Below are 16651 nucleotides of genomic sequence, written 5' to 3'. Positions count from 1 at the left end.
TAATAATAAATATGCTTTAAAATATACAATACTAAAACCCCATATCCATTGCCATTTCATCTCAGTTGCATATATTAAATGGTAAAAACAATCAATATCTAAATTATGTCCATTTTTTAAAAAAATACTTTTATTTTGCTTTAAACAAATACAAATAAATATAGACAACCAAAATTACAAAAGAAAATTCCATAACAACAACAACAACAACAACAATAATAATAATAATAATAATGAAAAAAGCATTAAAAAACTACAAAAAAATCAAACTACATGGCATAAAACATAAGCCATTATGGGAAAGTAAAAAGAAAAAGGAAAGAAAGCTATGTCTATTTTTCATAAAGCCTGTAAAAGGAAGCCATATATTGAGAAACATTCCCAAATGTTTCCTCCCTCGGTGCAAGGCATTTAATTATTTTGGACACTTCTGCAGCATGTCATATTTTAACTAGCCGTTGTTCTAATGGCAGGACAGTATCCTTTGAGCAATTGCTAATGACAACTTTCTTTCTCATCTTTTCCCACTGCTGCTGAGAGTACATTCCAAACAAATACAACTTTGATAGTAAATTCCATCCTAGTTGGTTAAAGAGTGTTGGCATAAGTTGTGTTGCATTGTGTATGTCTCCTGCCTCCTAATGCAGATCTCATTTAGCTGCTTCTGGGTATTTTCTGGTCTTCTTCTTTTTGCTTGTTAAAACGTAATTCTTTATTTTTCTCACATGTGTTCAAATAATGAATTCCTCCTGCCACATAGTGGGAGAAATGATATTCAGAGTGAATGGTTTTGCTCCGCCTTTGACAAAATTAAAGAGATTCATCCAGTGGAGGAGATAAGGGGGTTCCTTTCAATGTTTTGAAGAAGTAAATGTGAGGGAGTGACACTTCTGGCATAATGAAAGATGACAACAAATGTGGAGCATAATGAGCAAGCAGCAGAAACAGGGTTGTACATTGAATATCACAAGCTCTTTTGTTGAATATTGCAATGGAAGTGTGGGGTGAAAAAGTGAAATCTATGTGTGCTTCCATTTCTTCCTTCAGAATAGGGCTGCATAGACAACATCACAGGCCTGACTTTGCAAGCAGGTAGGGATGGGGCAGGGGAAGAAATTAGATTCATTTTGCACTTAAAGGTGAAGCAACCTAAATCACACTTTCGAATTAGGTTCTCCAGTCAAGTAATCTGTACAAAATGGTATAATTATTGACAATAATATAGGAAAATGCATTGTATTAGGGGAAACTGAAGTGCAAAAAGGTGCATATTAGGCAGAACTGCATACAAAAATGTGTATATTAGGATAATTTCACAGAAAATTGCCTGCAGATTTTCATGAGACCTTTTTTTTAAAAAAAGAAAAGAATGCAAACTGATGTCGAAATGTGGAGATTTGGGATTTAGATTAGAAAAAAAAAGAAAAACTATGAGAAACAGAAAAGTAAGAAAGATTGATCAGAAAGACAGTACACTTATTTTTTTATCAGACACGTGTCCCTTTGCAATAAATTATGTGATACAAAGACTTGCTGACCAAATTATATCCATTAGGTGCTGGATAAATAGTGTCCTATGTTAATGGGGCTGATGCACAAATAAGCTGAATTATTCTAAAGAAAATTGGAATTCTGACTTTTTTAGGGGGGAAACAGTGGTTAGGATGAATTGATGGCTTTCCCCCTTATACATAACTTTAAAGAAGAAAAGAAGTTATGAAATGTTCATGGAAGCATGAAATCTATGCACTTGTTCCATAAAATTCAACTAGTTAAATAGAAAGAGATTGTACACCACAGGTCCATGACTGACAAGATTAAAGTAAATTGACTACAGTGTATAAAGATGAGTACACTGAAGAACTGTTGTAGCAATTCTGTGGAATTCTCTGGCGATACCACAATTGTATCCCACCCATATTCACCTTCTGTTGCACTCTGACCTGTGAGCCAAGTTGGTCTTGGCTGCCCACATTTCCAAAACTTTTGGAAGTCAACTAAAGCTTGCTAAGTATTCCAAAATTGCTTGTCCATTCTTGTCTTTGGCTTGCCACCCATGTCCTGTAAATTTTGGCTGTGGATCTTGAGAAAGGAGTAGGATGCCATGCTAACAGATGGGTATGAATATTAATATGAAATAATATTATATACATCAAGTGAGCTTCTTCATGGGCAGCTCTGCTACCCAAGACTGACGGCATGCTTTTAAGCAGTTGCTAAATCAACTAAATCAAAACCCATAGTTGCTCAAGGTTCGATGAATATGGATTCTCTAACAGAATATGGATTCTCTAACAGAGCATTCATAAAACTACAATATGCTCCCACTCTAAGGTGGTGATGCAGTTTTCTGACCTAAGCAAACTGAAGCTCAACACAGAAACATTTGTGATTTCTTCCTATAAATATTAATGTAAAAGGAAATTATATACTTCAACTCAGGTCCATGGGCAGGTCTGCCATTCCTTCACGTTCTTTCAACAATTTCTAGAACAAAACTGCAGCTCACTGGCAGAGTGGTAGTAACATGGTGTTTTTAGTTTTAGTGATACATCACATGGCTTGCTAGGAAATGTCAGAGAGGAGAGAGAGAGAGAGAGAGAGAGAGAGAGAGAGAGAGAGAGAGAGAGAGAGAGAGATCTGCCTCACATCCTGGCAGGACATTGATCCATCTACAGTGGTACCTCTAGTTATGGACTCAATCCATTCCAGGGTGCCGTTCGCACCCCGAAGAGTCTGTAACTAGAGCAGCACTTCTGCTCAAGCACGAAAGAGCACTTTTGCACATGCGTGAAGCGTGCAGAACTCTTTTGCGCATGTGCGCATGATGAAACCTGGAAGTACAGTGGTACCTCAGGTTACATACGCTTCAGGTTACATACGCTTCAGGTTACAGACTCCGCTAACCCAGAAATAGTGCTTCAGGTTAAGAACTTTGTTTCAGGATGAGAACAGAAATTGTGCTCTGGCGGCATGACGGCAGCAGGAGGCCCCATTAGCTAAAGTGGTGCTTCAGGTTAAGAACAGTTTCAGGTTAAGAACGGACCTTGGAACGATATTAAGTACTTAACCCGAGGTACCACTGTATACATTTCCGGGTTTGCCATGTTCACAACATGAAAAGATGCAACATGAACCTGTTGCAACATGACGTAATGACTGTAATTTGTCTAGACTGACAAGCAGTAATTCTCCAGAGGTTCAGACATGAATCTTTTCCAGACCCACCTGCAGATGGCATTGATTGAGCCTGGCATATTTTTCCCGTGAAACAGTCTGAGCCACTGCCCTTTCCCTTATGCCAGTGGGGGAAACCTGTGTCTCTCCAATTGCTGTTGGATTCCAGATCTCATCATACTGAGAGTTGGAGTCCAACAATACTTGGAAGGACACAGGTTCCCTATCCCAGGGTTAGCCAGGGTATATATGAGAACATCAGTTCTCTTTTCCTCTGTTTACATTTCAGCTGCAATCCTATAAACCAGGGCAGGGAATCCGTGGCCTTTCAACTGCTGCTAGACTCCAACTTCCATCAGTCTCAGCCAGCATGGCTAATGGCAAGGGATGATGGAAGTAAGTGTCTAACAATACCTGGAGGGAGATATATAAAAAAATAAAAATAAAAATTGTCCAGTAGCACCTTAGAGACCAACTAAGTTTGTTCTGGGTATAAGCTCTCATGTGCATGCAGGCTTCTTCAGATACCTGGAGGGAGATAGTTTACTCACCCATGCCTTAAGCGATGACTATTCTGTGGAAAGAGATGTCCTGACTGGGCGTAAACTAGGGATTGGCAAATCTGTCAGTTTTGGTTTCTCCCTGGTTCTCATTTTTCTTATATTAAGTTCATGTCACCACATTTCTGTATCAGTTTGTGATTTTATTTTTAAGTCTTAATGAAAATTCATCCGCATTTTGGTACACGTTTCTTCTGAGAAACTTATTTTTTATCCAATTTCTCCTAATGTACAGATTTTTGCAAGCAACCTTCCCCAATAGATGCATCTTTGTGTGCTATTTACACACTACATGCATTTTTATGCATGCTTTTCCCTGATTTATGTATTTTTGAACACTTCATTTGCTTGGAGAGCCCCATGGAAAAATGCAGAGAAGTGCAAATTTCAAATGATTTTTTTTTTCCAAAATAAAAAATTAAAAAGTAGTCCAGTAGCACCTTAGAGACCAACTAAGTTTGTTCTGGATATAAGCTTTCGTGTGCATGCACACTTCTTCAGATAGCTTCAGATAGCACACAAAAGCTTATACCTAGAACAAACTAAGCTGGTCTCTAAGGTGCTACTGGACTACTTTTTAATCTTTTATTTCGACTGCATCAGACCAACATGGTTACCTACCTGAATCTAGATTTTTTTTTAGTTTGTGTATTGTTTCAGGAGGTAAGATTAGTGAATTAAATATTTAAACATAAACCAAACCAAATTTATCCCCACCTGTAGCCAAGTTAGAGCTACAGAGTAGTGCAACAGAGGTATAAGCTGTGGGTTTGCAAATAAAAAAACTTTGAAATTTGACCTCTGCTTCAGGTATGAAATATGGCAATTTACCAGTATGTTCTATTATCTCCATTTACTTATTGCAACGTAAGAGGCACCAACTTTGCAGTTACTGTTCTGGAGACAAAAGAAAAACTGTGAATGGCACCTGCAAAATATCAGGGTTTCATTGAGACAACAACATTATGACAGACAATATAAAAGAGCAGAGTTCTCCATAACATCCCTTCAACATTGTATTGTTGCCAAGCATAGGCTCCATAGTTTTCTTGCTAAATCCTTACACGTAACTTGGGTGTTTTCTAAATTAAAGGAGTTGGGATAACATTACTTAAACACAGATAAGAAATGTGTTTACATCAGTCTGGTTTCTATATACACTGAAATATTGAAAACGATTACCTTTTTTTTTTTTTTTTTAAGAAACAAACAAACCAGTAAACCCTTTCCTTGGCTGAGAGCATAGTTCTGGGTTCAGAAAAAGCATCTCACTAGCAAGTTTTTACCAGCATTCAGGCAAACTTTTCCATTTCAGAGCAGAGCTCAGGAATAATGTTTATATACACAGAGACCATCGGAAGGGTTCAATTTAATCACTCAGATAAATCCTTCTCGGTCAACAGCTGACTTGTTTACCTCAAGTAAAGTCCAACTCAGTTTCCAGCTCTTAGCAGAGAAAGCCTTTTCTAGCTGACAGGTTTTTCCTCCAGCTTCAAGTCAGATTGAGATCTTCCAAGTCATGAAGTTCACATGCCTTTAATGTCAAGTATGATATCAGTATGGCAAAAAAATTAATCCAGACCAGTCCTGCAAAACCTGTCACCCACCAAGCTAAATGCTTCTCCTTCCTCTTTTTTTTTTTTAAAAAAAATGCCAGCATGGTGCTTTTCAAATGTTGTTGGACTCCAAGTCCCATCAGCCTAAGGCAGCATGGCCAATGGTGATGGATGATGCGAATTGTAGTCCACCAACATCTCGAGGCGACCACATTGGCTACCCCAGTGTAAATAATGCCTTTATATGGTTTGCTCCATTAATGTGGAACCTGTGACACCCTGATGCTGTTGGACTACAGATCACATCATCACTAAGCATTGGCCATGCTGGCTTGGGCTAATGGCATATAAGGAGGCTCTCCATCACTGGTTCAAGCACTAGGTGGCCCCGGACTTAATAGTAGCTGGGTTGATAGGAGCTGTTTCCTGTTGCTGTTCTTCTCTTGCCAGGAAGAGAGGCCTTTTGCCACCTAACAATCAGATACAAGACTTGTCATTGCAAATCCATCACAATATGCCCATCACTACCTCCCATGGTGCCCAAGAAAGTAGATATCAGTAGATATCTCCACAAAAAATTGCTCTTCCTTTTTGCCCCGTTTCAACTTTTTCTGCAGAGAACACATCTTCTAACATGCTCAAATTTCACTGGGTGCCATGTTTGGACATCCATGCTATTCTCCCATCCATTTTGAATAGAGAAGCCCCTGTCTCCTTTTCTGTTCCTTTGGATGTGACCCCCTTTTTGTCTTAGGCCACACCCCACAGCAGCCATTTTGTCTTCACAGCAGGCATTTTGTGACTGGCAACCACAGAAATTCCTCAACATTTCAAATGTTCCCACTGGCCCCAAATGATTGGTGGCCTTTTAGTTAGTGTGTAGGGCTAATCTCTCTCTCTCTCTCTCTCTCTCACACACACACACACACACACACACACACAATCTAAGTTAAGTGTTTCTAATGTCAGGCATACTAAATTTCTTATTTACGTTCCAAATACTTCTATTCTTCCATTCTTTTCCCCATTATGTATTTCCCATATTTACAAGCAGGCTACCAATAAAATGGATTCATATTGCCCATATAGGAGATGGGATCTAGTTAGCTTGATGAATCACAAACAATGTTGAGCTAATCCAGATCTTATACCCATGCTTGCAGTTTGCGTAGGGTGGTGGAGTGTGATTGCTTTCTATAGGTCCCATCTTTATACATCCATAAGTTGGCAAGCATCTAATTATTTGAAGAGTGGAGTTGAACAGCTGCATCTTACAATCTAAGAATAAATAGTTTCCTGGGTACAAACCGAAGACCACGTGTTTTTAATAACCGTACAGCTTACAACCAGTAAAAGAGGGAAAGTGCCACAGTCGGAAAAGTTCACTAGTGTGCTTTGCAAATTGTCACGTTCAGTACTAGGAAAAATGGGGCACATGAGGAAGATGGGGGTGGGGGTGACTGTTCCAGTTATAGCACTTAATCACAAAAACCCTGTCAGTAGGCTAAATACCTCTGGCAAAGTTAAGTTAATTAAAAGTGGATTTGTACTTCATCTTTTAAGTTAATTAAAGGTGAAGTTGCACTGTGTCTTTTACAGATGATGGTGTCATTACTCTGGCTCACGCAACTACAAATTGTATTCTTCTTAATGAAAATCTCTTCATAACACTTCCATCTGGGGCTGTTTAAGATGCTGTTGTTTTCGTTACACTGCTTCAGAAATACCGCATGGTTATCCAAGTATCTGAGACCACATGAAGCTTGGAGGTTATCCATGGTTTATTGAAATGCTTTCTGTTTCGGGGGAATCTATGGAGATTAGTGTTGTGATCTGATTGGGGTTCTGATATGCATTCAGGTCCTGGTTATGAGTTTCCCATAGACATCTGGTTGGTTGGTCACCATGCAAAAAGTATGCTGGACCAGGTGAGCCATTGGTCAGATCCAGCAGGGCTCTTATACTCGTTTAGATGATTCACATACATGAGTCCAGGAAGCTTCCAAGTTGTTACAACACATGTTTGCTCAGTGTTAACATCTTCCTGCAAGGCATCAGAGGTTGAGGAGCAGAGTTTTCCCTCTCCTAGATTCGCTACTTTAGGGTTACCGGACGTCCCCAGTTCCCGGGGACAGTCCCCGGATTTGCAAATCTGCCCCGGACAAATTCCGTCCCTGGAATATCCCCAGATTTGCAAATCTGTCCCCAGGAAATGTGGCAGCCGCAGCATCAGCAGAGCCAGCCTGTTAACGCAGTTGGCTCTGGCTGGCTTCAGGAGCTGCTTGATGCTATGGCGCAGGGAAAATGGTGGACGCCATGGCAGCGAGCAGCTCCCGAAGCCAGTCAGAGCCAACTGCACTACCAGGCTGGCCCCTCTTGGGCAGCAGCCGCCCATCCATGACCCCTGAGCCTCTCCTGATCTGGCAGAACAAAGGGGGAAGGGGGAAAGAGATCGGGGAAGGCTCAGGAGTCACGGGCGGGCGGTTCACCATTGCCCAGTTAAAAAAACACAACTCTGTGCATTTATGTTTCAGAGTGCGAGAGAAGGGCTTTGCACCTTTATATAATATGTATGTGTGCTTGGGCCCGGGGTCTTTTGCCTCACCACCCCCATTACTGGCTCTCTGTTGCTACTCAACTTAAAAAAAAAAAAAGTGGCCCCGGATTCGTTGAAAAAAATCTGGTAGCCATACGCTACCTTCCTAGGGTCACCAGCCCCCTCACTTGCTTCTACAACATGTACAGAAACTACCTTCTTGACTGTTGGACACACTATTGGTCTCACCCACTCAATCTGCCAGAGCCTGTCTTCACATGCAAGGGCAGCTGCAGAGATGCAAAATGGAGCCAGGCAGAGGTGTAGTGGTTGGAGGGCTGGACTAGGAGGACCTAACAATTGGTGGCAGGGAGAACCATGAAGGCCACCTTGAGCTCCTGGGAGGAAAGTGGCCTAGGACTGTCCTATTACAGTGGTACCTCGCAAGACAAAAAACTTGCAAGACGAAAGGGTTTTTTGTTTTTTGAGCTGCTTCGCAAGACGATTTTCCCTATGGGCTTGCTTCGCAAGACGGAAACGTCTTGCAAGTTTGTTTCCTTTTTCTTAACACCATTAATACAGTTGCGACTTGACTTTGAGGAGCAACTCATAGCACGCGGTGTGGTAGCCTTTTTTGAGGTTTTTGAAGACTTTGGTGATTTTTGAAGCTTTTCCAAAACTTTTCCGACACCGTGCTTTGCAAGACGAAAAAAATCGCAAGACGACAAAACTCGCGGAACGAATTAATTTCGTCTTGCGAGGCACCACTGTAAATGTAAATGATGAGAGGGGAGAGAAAAGGGGGAGGCAGGGGAAGAGTGTGGAGGAGCTGAGCTCTCTGGAGAAGACTGGCCGAGTCAATTTCCAGAGAGCCATGGCTGTGCAGGGGACCCCAGGACTCACCCCACACCCCCAGGAGACCAAGAGAAAGCAAAGGAATCCTATTTACAGTCTGCACATTTTGTTCATGAAGAATTCCCACCCTCCTCTCTAAACTAGCCTGATTCACTGCAGGACAGTTTGGGGGAGAAGGGGAGACAAGCCGCCACATTATACAACTGTATGTCTGGCAATGAAAATCCACCTCTTTATTTTATATCTATTAAAATTTTATATTTCTCAGTTTCTTCCCTTGCCAGACAAGGCCACTCTGAGCCTGGTTTTGGCCAGGGAGGGTGGGGTATAAATAAAAAGTTGTTGTTGTTGTTGTTTAAACCTAGAAACATATTTTTGCCATTCTTTGAAGCATCTTGTTCTGCCTACTATTGGAGTGGTTTGAAATAAAAATAGAATTTTGGGCAAAATGGCAAAATATATTCATTTTTATAATCAAAATTCTTCCCATTAGAGAGAGTTTCATTCTTCCCCATAACTCAAGGTTTTTTCCTATATCTTTTCATGTCTTTACATAATTGTCTTGAAATATATTGGAGTTTTTCGCTGTTAACCATATTTCCATATACAGTACTTCACCTTTTTCTCAGTTGTCAGCCCCACTGGCCATCTGCCAATCTTTTTTTGCCTGTGCATCCATATTTTTCACCAAAACCTTAGTTTTAGTTGTTTTAAGACCTCCAACTATTTCCTTATTTCCTTCAATAACTTAGGTACACTTTTTTTTATAAGATTTTTTATTAGGAATTATAACATAACATTTTATCAATAAAACATATCATCCTCATTTCCCCCCTCCATTTTTTCCCTTCCCCTTCCCCAAAATAAATCATCTGTCCCCCTCCTGATTCTCAGTGCCTCTTCTTCTGCCAGTCTTCAGCCAGTTGAGACGTCCAAATAGAGCAGCAATTCCTTCAAGGAGGAAAACCATAACTCCTCGATGATGATGTCATCTGGATGGAAAAGAATGAAAAAGAGAGAAAAACTGTTCAGTCCTCTCCATTTCTTGTAGCTGGAGTCAGTCTGGGTGCTGCCCTCCCAGGCCAGGTGGGAAAGGCCTGCCAGGCAGGGAGCAGGACCTACAGGACTCCCAGCAAGAAGACCTGGGAGGTGTGTCTTGGGCAAACAAGGGACAGGGAGTTCACTGTCCCCAAGGTGTGGGGCTTACCTTCTTTCAGATTATTCCTGAAGCACGCCAGCTCCGGCCGAATTACTGTGTTCTGCAGAGGAAAGACAAATATGAGTCAGTTGACACTATGAACCCCACCCTGGATGGGTGTAAGAGAAGCAGCCCCACCCAGGAAGGATGGAAGCAGCCAAAGAACTGAATACAGGAAGGCAAAATACTTACTCTTGGGTTCGGGAATCTTCGTGAAAGGGCCAGCAGCAGGGATATACTGCTGGCCCCTAATTTCCTTTGGTCTTCACTCCCCAAAAGGGCGTAATATCGGAGGTCCTGCGGGATGAAAGAAATGGGACAGTCAGTTGGGTAAGGGACAGGGGGGCAACCCTAAAACCACTCCTGATGCTATCAGGATACTTGCGGTAAGCAACTGGAGAAGGGTGCTAGTATTGGGGGCTTCTAGGAGGAGACCCCCCAGCAGGCTCTGGAATGGCCTCTTCAGTTCCTGTGGGAAAAGAGAGAAGAGAGGTTGAATGCTGCTGGGTTAAATTTTGTAAGAGTGTAAAAAGAAGAAAGAGCTGTGCAAAGAGAAGTTAAAGCAGAGGACATACCTCTTTGTCCTCCTCTGTGCTCCCCAGAACTGTCTCTGTTGTTCTATGGAGGATTGCACTCACCATCGAGGAACTGAAGTGGGGTCTCATAAAACTGGAGAGAGAAAGGGAAGGGGTTAGACACTGCCTCCTCCAAGTCTCCCTTGTCCCCTTCTCCCTCCTGCCTGACTTGCGCACCCAAAGCTCCCCCCGGAGTTCTGTCCCCCTGCAGCCCTGCCCTCCCCAAAGATCCCACTCACCTCAGCTGCAGGAGGGCCTCGAAGGCCAGGGCCAGGCTCAGGGGGCAATCCCTGAAGTACTCCAAGTGCCCGAGGATGTTCTAGAAGAGAGCAGAGGAGGAAAGAGTCTCCAGAGGACGGCTCCAACCCCAAACGCCAGCCCCTCTCTGCCCCTCCCTCCCCATGGGGGTCCCTCACACCACCCATCACTCACCAGAATGGCTTTGGCAGTCTCCTCCTTGGAGTACTTCAGGGTTCGGAGCCCCCTGAGCCGAGCTGCCTGGCAGTCCTGGATGATGCCCAGAAGCTGGAGCTGATCTTTGTCCAGCAGCTGAAAGGCAAAAGTCAGGCTGTCAGTTCCTTGTGGGGGGAGGGCTCCTCCACATCTGAGAGTGCAGAGTGGAGTGCAAGAGGGGGGCAGGTCTGAGGGATCCCCTCCCTGCTCTCGTTTTATCCAATACTCACCGCAACGGAAGGGATGTGGATTCCCAGCACATCTGCAAAGTGAAGGACATGGGGATTGGTAAGTTCCTCCCTGAGCCCCTTGCAAGGCTTTTCCAAGAGTTTTATCCTGGATTCCAAGTCCTACTACAGGAGAAGGATAGACCAGGCCTTGGGGGCTAATCCTGACCTCCTGTCCCCAGAACATGGCTCCCCAGGGAAGGTGCCCCTCCCGCTGACAATTGCACCCTGCCTTGCCCCGCAGCCCAGCCCCCTGCTTCCTCCAACAGACCCCACAAAACGGGGTGTTTGCTCGGGGGTATGTGTTTGGGTTTCCAGATGCTGTCGCAGATAGGTGGGTTGGATCCAGCCATCTGGCTCTGTGAATCTTTTTACTAGATGCCCCCCTAGCCCATTCCTGCCCTCCTCCGTCCCCAAAAGGAGGGCCACTTGCTCACCTGACACCGCGGGCTGCTCCAGGACTTCTAGGGGGGCCACCTTCTTGCAGCTGATCAGCCGCCTTAAGCGCCTGAACCTAGAAGAGACAAGCAGAGAGAGCGACTCAGAAGCTGGCAGCCCCAATTTGTGTGTGTGTGAGAGAGGAGGGGCGTCTGGCCCAATTCCTGCCATCTCTCTGCAGTTCTGCGACCTGAAAGGGCATCGCTAAAGCTGGAAAGAGGCAGCCCAGAGCATGAATGGCTGGCAGAGAGAGAAAGGAGGCCCCAAGTGCTATGGGTTCAAGAGCTCCAGCTCCAGGAAAGACAAGCAGTTCCAGCTGTTAAAGGGCTACTTTGCCTCGTCTTCTTAGGACAGCCCTGGTGAGGGAGGAGACCCCTAGGAGGGTCCTCCAAGCATCAAGGTGTCCCAGAAGAGGAGCAGAACATGAGGAAGGGGGTGGAGTCTTCCTTGGAGCCAGAAAGACCCCCCAGGAAGGGGAAGAAGGCCAATATTGTAGGGCAGCTGGAGAGATGCAAAATGGAGCCAGACAGAGTTGTAGTGGTTGGAGGGCTGGACTGGGAGGACCTGGGAGAGCAGGGTTCAAATCTCCACTCAGCCATGAAGCTCCCTGGTGGACCAGAGAGCTAAAGCTGTGGAGGGGACCCCGGGACTCACACCCCACCCCCAGGAGACAAGAGAAAGCAAAGGAATGGTACTTACAATCTGCACATCTACTTTCTGAAAAATCCCCCCTCCTTTCTAAGCTAACTACCTATCTAAAATTCCCACCCAAGCCTGATCCCAAACTCTGATCCCACCCCCAAACCCAGCCCTAAGCCCAAACCTAACCCCCACCCTAACCCTACACTTACCCCTAACTATTCCTCTATAAACAAAATAAATGTATACAAAATGCGCACAAATGCGCACAAATATGCAAAAAATAAAAATAAGCGCCGAGGGCCTTCTGCTGGTTTCCTCACTGCGAGAAGTGAGGTTACAGGAAACCAGGCAGAGGGCCTTCTCGGTAGTGGCGCCCACCCTCTGGAACGCCCTCGCATCAGATGTCAAGGAAATAAACAACTACCTGACTTTTAGAAGACATCTGAAGGCAGAGGCATAGGAAGGAGTATGTGGTTGGGGCCGTTTGCCCCAGGTGTCATTACTGAGGGGAGTGACAAAATGGCGAAAATATGTGTTCTTAAAATAAATTCCCCTTCCCCCCCCCAAGGTAAGATAAGCCACGCCACTCCTGCCTGGGCAGCTGCCTCAGAGCGACTTAGGGAGATGCTGCTGTCGGCACTGCTATGACTGCAGCAGGAAGAGGAGGACGGACAGCGATCCCTCCCTGAACGCCTCTGTTCGTTTCACCACTATGTGCTTGTCCTCTTCCTCTGGACCCAAATTACATGCAGGGCTTGATGGAGATGAAGTTGGAAGCAAATCCTGTCACTGGTCCCTCACTTAAAAGATGGCAGCGAAACTTAGGCAGCATACATTTAAAACACATTGCTTCTCCCTGAGGATTCTTGGAACAGCAGTTTACCATTCAAAAAGCTACAGTTGCAGCCCCCTTAACAGACTACATTTCCCATGATTCTTAGGGTGAAGTCATGTCCTTTACATTTATGGCATTTGCCTGACAAAGGGGTGGAGGAGCAAGGCCATGGGTATCCATGTTTGGCATTGATCCCAATGATGATACATAGACCTTGGCAGTTGCTCAGCTATGCTGACCCCTGAGCGCTCCAGTTGGAGAACAGCCTTTACCGAAGGTGTCATGGGTTTTGAAGACTCTCGAACTCAGGACGAAAGGGAGAAACATGCTAAGAGGAAGGCACGTTTGGCAAACCCTCACTGTGATCAACTTACACCTGGAAACCAATGTCCCCACTGTGGAAGGAAGTGTGGATCCAGAATTGGCCTCCACAGTCACTCACTGTTAAAATCATGTTCATGGAAGGCAATCTTACTTGGCTATGAGTGATCACCAGAGAAGAAGACTGAGTACAATGTATTCCCTCCACTGCTGCAAGCACTTCCTTCCAAAATTCAAGCACCAGGGAAGCTAATAGGGTTTTTAATAATAATAGTAAGAATAAGACTAAGAATAAGAATAAGAATGCTTTTCTTAGACTAGCAAAATGGCAGATATTCCTATTAGTGAGCCAGTGTGGTGTAGTGGTTAAGAGCAGTGGACCCGTAATCTGGTGAACTGGGTTCGATTCCCCGCTCCTCCACATGCAGCTGCTGGGTGACCTTGGGCTAGTCACACTTCTCTGAAGTCTCTCAGCCCCACTCACCTCACAGAGTGTTTGTTGTGGGGGGGGGGGAGGGAAAGGAGAATGTTAGCTGCTTTGAGACTCCTTAGGGTAGTGATAAAGCAGGATATCAAATCCAAACTCTTCTTCTTCTTCTTCTTTTATTAGGAAGCCCATGAACAGTGGAATATTCCCAGTGCCCAGACTTATGTGCATCTTCTACACAAGGGCAGTTAGGGATTCCTCAGTCCAAACAGTTCACCTGTACAATTTTTGGGGACTTGTAGCCATTTGGACTTGAAAATGGTTTGATCTTCTTCTTCTTCTTTTTTTTTTTTTTAAACAAAAGCACATCACCTAAAAAAGGAATTGTGTTATAGCTGGCATCAGGTCACGGAGGCCATGTCATTATGAATCTAATGAATTGTGACTTCATGCCACCTGAAATGTTCAATGAACAGAGCCCCTTGTCTCAAAGCCTCAGTGTCAATTCTTCCTCTCTGTGGCTTGTTAAAAATATGGGGGGGGGGGTGTCTAAAGGTTCTAAAAGCTAAAAATGAAAATGGTGGAAGGATCATGAACTCTGAGCGATAGAGAGAGAGAGAGATATCACTTCTGATCACCTTGCAACCGAAGGGCCAGTTTTTCAACAGGTTTAAAAGCTCATTCAGGGAGGTGTGGTGGGGAAACGGAACTCTGGAAGAGACCAGCCTCATTCCAGAAAATGCCAGCTTCTTAAATTGGTTCTAAAATTAATTATTTTATGGTCTGCTGCAGACAATTGCCAATCGGTGACAAGATCTGGAAACCATCAGGGTATAACTGAAGCTCTGACTTCTGTTATAAAGATGTATGTTATATAAGTAAGCTGGCATCATCAGATCGCTGGCCAGAATATCTTTTCACATTTTTTCTCCTGGCTTTTTTCCCTAGCTGGAATTTGCGTTATCCATAATAATTTCATTTCTATTTTATTTTACTGTACAGTTTTATGCGTGATTGTTGTAAACCACTCTGATCTTCCTTTATGAATAGTGGTATATAATTTTACAGTACAGTATATAAATAATGACAACTACAATAATGCCAATAAAGGAGATACGATTACAAATAGACCCAGAAGAAGAAGAAAAACTTGGCATTTTAAGAGACAGCTATATCATCCCCTCGGAAGGCACAAAACTCTCAGGAAGAAAAGAGTCTCCTAGCAATTAAATGGTGTTCCTGCTCCTGTACAGCCACGGGGCTGTTTGAAGTTATTGAAAATGCAGCCTCCTATTTTCTTCTAAGTAAGTAGGGAATGAGACGGAAGAAGATAAAAAGGGAGCAAAAGGTGAGAAGAGATTATTTGCTTTTAAGGAGGGGGGAGCTATACTACAGCGGTTTTTTATTTCCAAGTGAAAATTCAAGAGAAGGTTGCAACCAGCCACAAGTCATCTCCACTCCTATGCCAGACCCTAGCCCCAGAACATATGACCGTCACCAGCTGTGGACAACAGATTGCATTCTGGGTGCTACTGCTTAAGCGCTGCCACTGTTGATGGAAACCAGTCCCTATTTTCCAGGGACGGTCCTGGATTTACAGAAGTCATCCCAGTTTCTGATTTGATCCCGGAATATCCCACTTCTCCTTAGGATGTCCCTATTTTCATCAGATAAATGGTGGAGGGTATGGAATTATGTGACTCCCTGAGCCAAGGAGAAAAGTAACTGTACAGCCTTCAGAATACATCTGAAGGCAGCCCTGTATAGGAAAGTTTTTAAATGTTTAATGTTTTGTTGTGTTTTTATGCATGTTTAAAGCCGCCCAGAATGGCTGGGGCAACCCAGTCAGATGGGCGGAGTATAAATAAAAATAAAAATACAGTGGTACCTCGGGTTAAGAACTTAATTCGTTCTGGAGGTCGGTTCTTAACCTGAAACCATTCTTAACCTGAAGCACCGCTTTAGCTAATGGGGCCTCCCGCTGCCACTGCGCCGCCACTGCACGATTTCTGTTTTCAGCCTGAAGCAAAGTTCTTAACCCGAGGTAATATTTCTGGGTTAGCGGAGTCTGTAACCTGAAGCATATGTAACCTGAAGCATATGTAACCCCAGGTACCATGTAATAGCTGTTGTTGTTGAATAGGACACCCCCATTTTCATTGGAAGCATGTTGGAGGGTATGTAATGGAGGACAGGAAAAGGGCATGGAACTTCTTGCCCACCAAAACTTAAAGTGCCTTTTTCCTTCCAGGTTGGGGGCAGAGAGCAAAGACATGATGCAGCAGCCAAAGGGAAGTGGATGGAATGAATCCAATGCACAGCTGGTCCCAGGAAGTGAAAGGTACTATCCCGGCTCAGACAAAAGTAAGATCCTTAGAGTTTTGCTGGGTCCACCATCACGTTGACAGGGCCAATCTGGTGTTTTGCATTTGCACCAGCTAGCTAGCCAGCCAGCCAGCCTTCTCTCCCTCTCCATCTCTCTCTGCCTCTCAGTAAGTAGTAGCAATTTGAGTGATTGGAGGTCAAGCGAGCATCAACACCCAGCACACTGTCTGCTACTGACCAGATAACTGTCTACTTCTCTGAGTTGGTTGGCATCTGACCAGCTCCTGTCTTGGCTGCTGGAAAGAACCACTGTGATGGTGAACCCAGCAAATCGCTACGGAGTGTGGAATTGAGGGGGGGGACACCTCTCTTAAAGCTTTTCCTATTATGTTATACTCAATGCTTTTTTTCTGAGGAGACGCAGGGGTACGCATACCCCTAAACGTTTAGTGTATCTAAGTTTGGCCTCATTAAGGGTCAGTATTTCAATATGAGTAGGAAAATGAAAGTACCACTACACATTTTT

The 16651-nt window shown here is 44.0% G+C and overlaps 2 long non-coding RNA genes across 2 annotated transcripts; both read right to left on the bottom strand.

Annotated features, from left to right (window-relative positions):
* Nucleotides 1-9812: 9812 nt before the first annotated feature.
* On the bottom strand, nucleotides 9813-10553 carry LOC144327387 (uncharacterized). The gene is made up of 3 exons (XR_013392473.1): nucleotides 10458-10553; nucleotides 10075-10351; nucleotides 9813-9943 (listed from the first exon to the last, which is right to left on the bottom strand). It is a non-coding gene; the product is annotated as an uncharacterized LOC144327387 (long non-coding RNA).
* Nucleotides 10554-10850: 297 nt separating this feature from the next.
* On the bottom strand, nucleotides 10851-11857 carry LOC144327386 (uncharacterized). Its single transcript, XR_013392472.1, has 3 exons — nucleotides 11575-11857; nucleotides 11141-11172; nucleotides 10851-11006 (listed from the first exon to the last, which is right to left on the bottom strand). It is a non-coding gene; the product is annotated as an uncharacterized LOC144327386 (long non-coding RNA).
* Between the last annotated feature and the right edge of the window lie 4794 nt (nucleotides 11858-16651).

This window comes from Podarcis muralis, chromosome 4 (genome assembly GCF_964188315.1).
Source record: "Podarcis muralis chromosome 4, rPodMur119.hap1.1, whole genome shotgun sequence".
In the NCBI taxonomy this organism is placed as follows: domain Eukaryota; kingdom Metazoa; phylum Chordata; class Lepidosauria; order Squamata; family Lacertidae; genus Podarcis; species Podarcis muralis.
The sequence above is the reverse complement of the archived record's forward strand: the minus strand, read 5'-3'. Positions and strand labels throughout refer to the sequence as shown.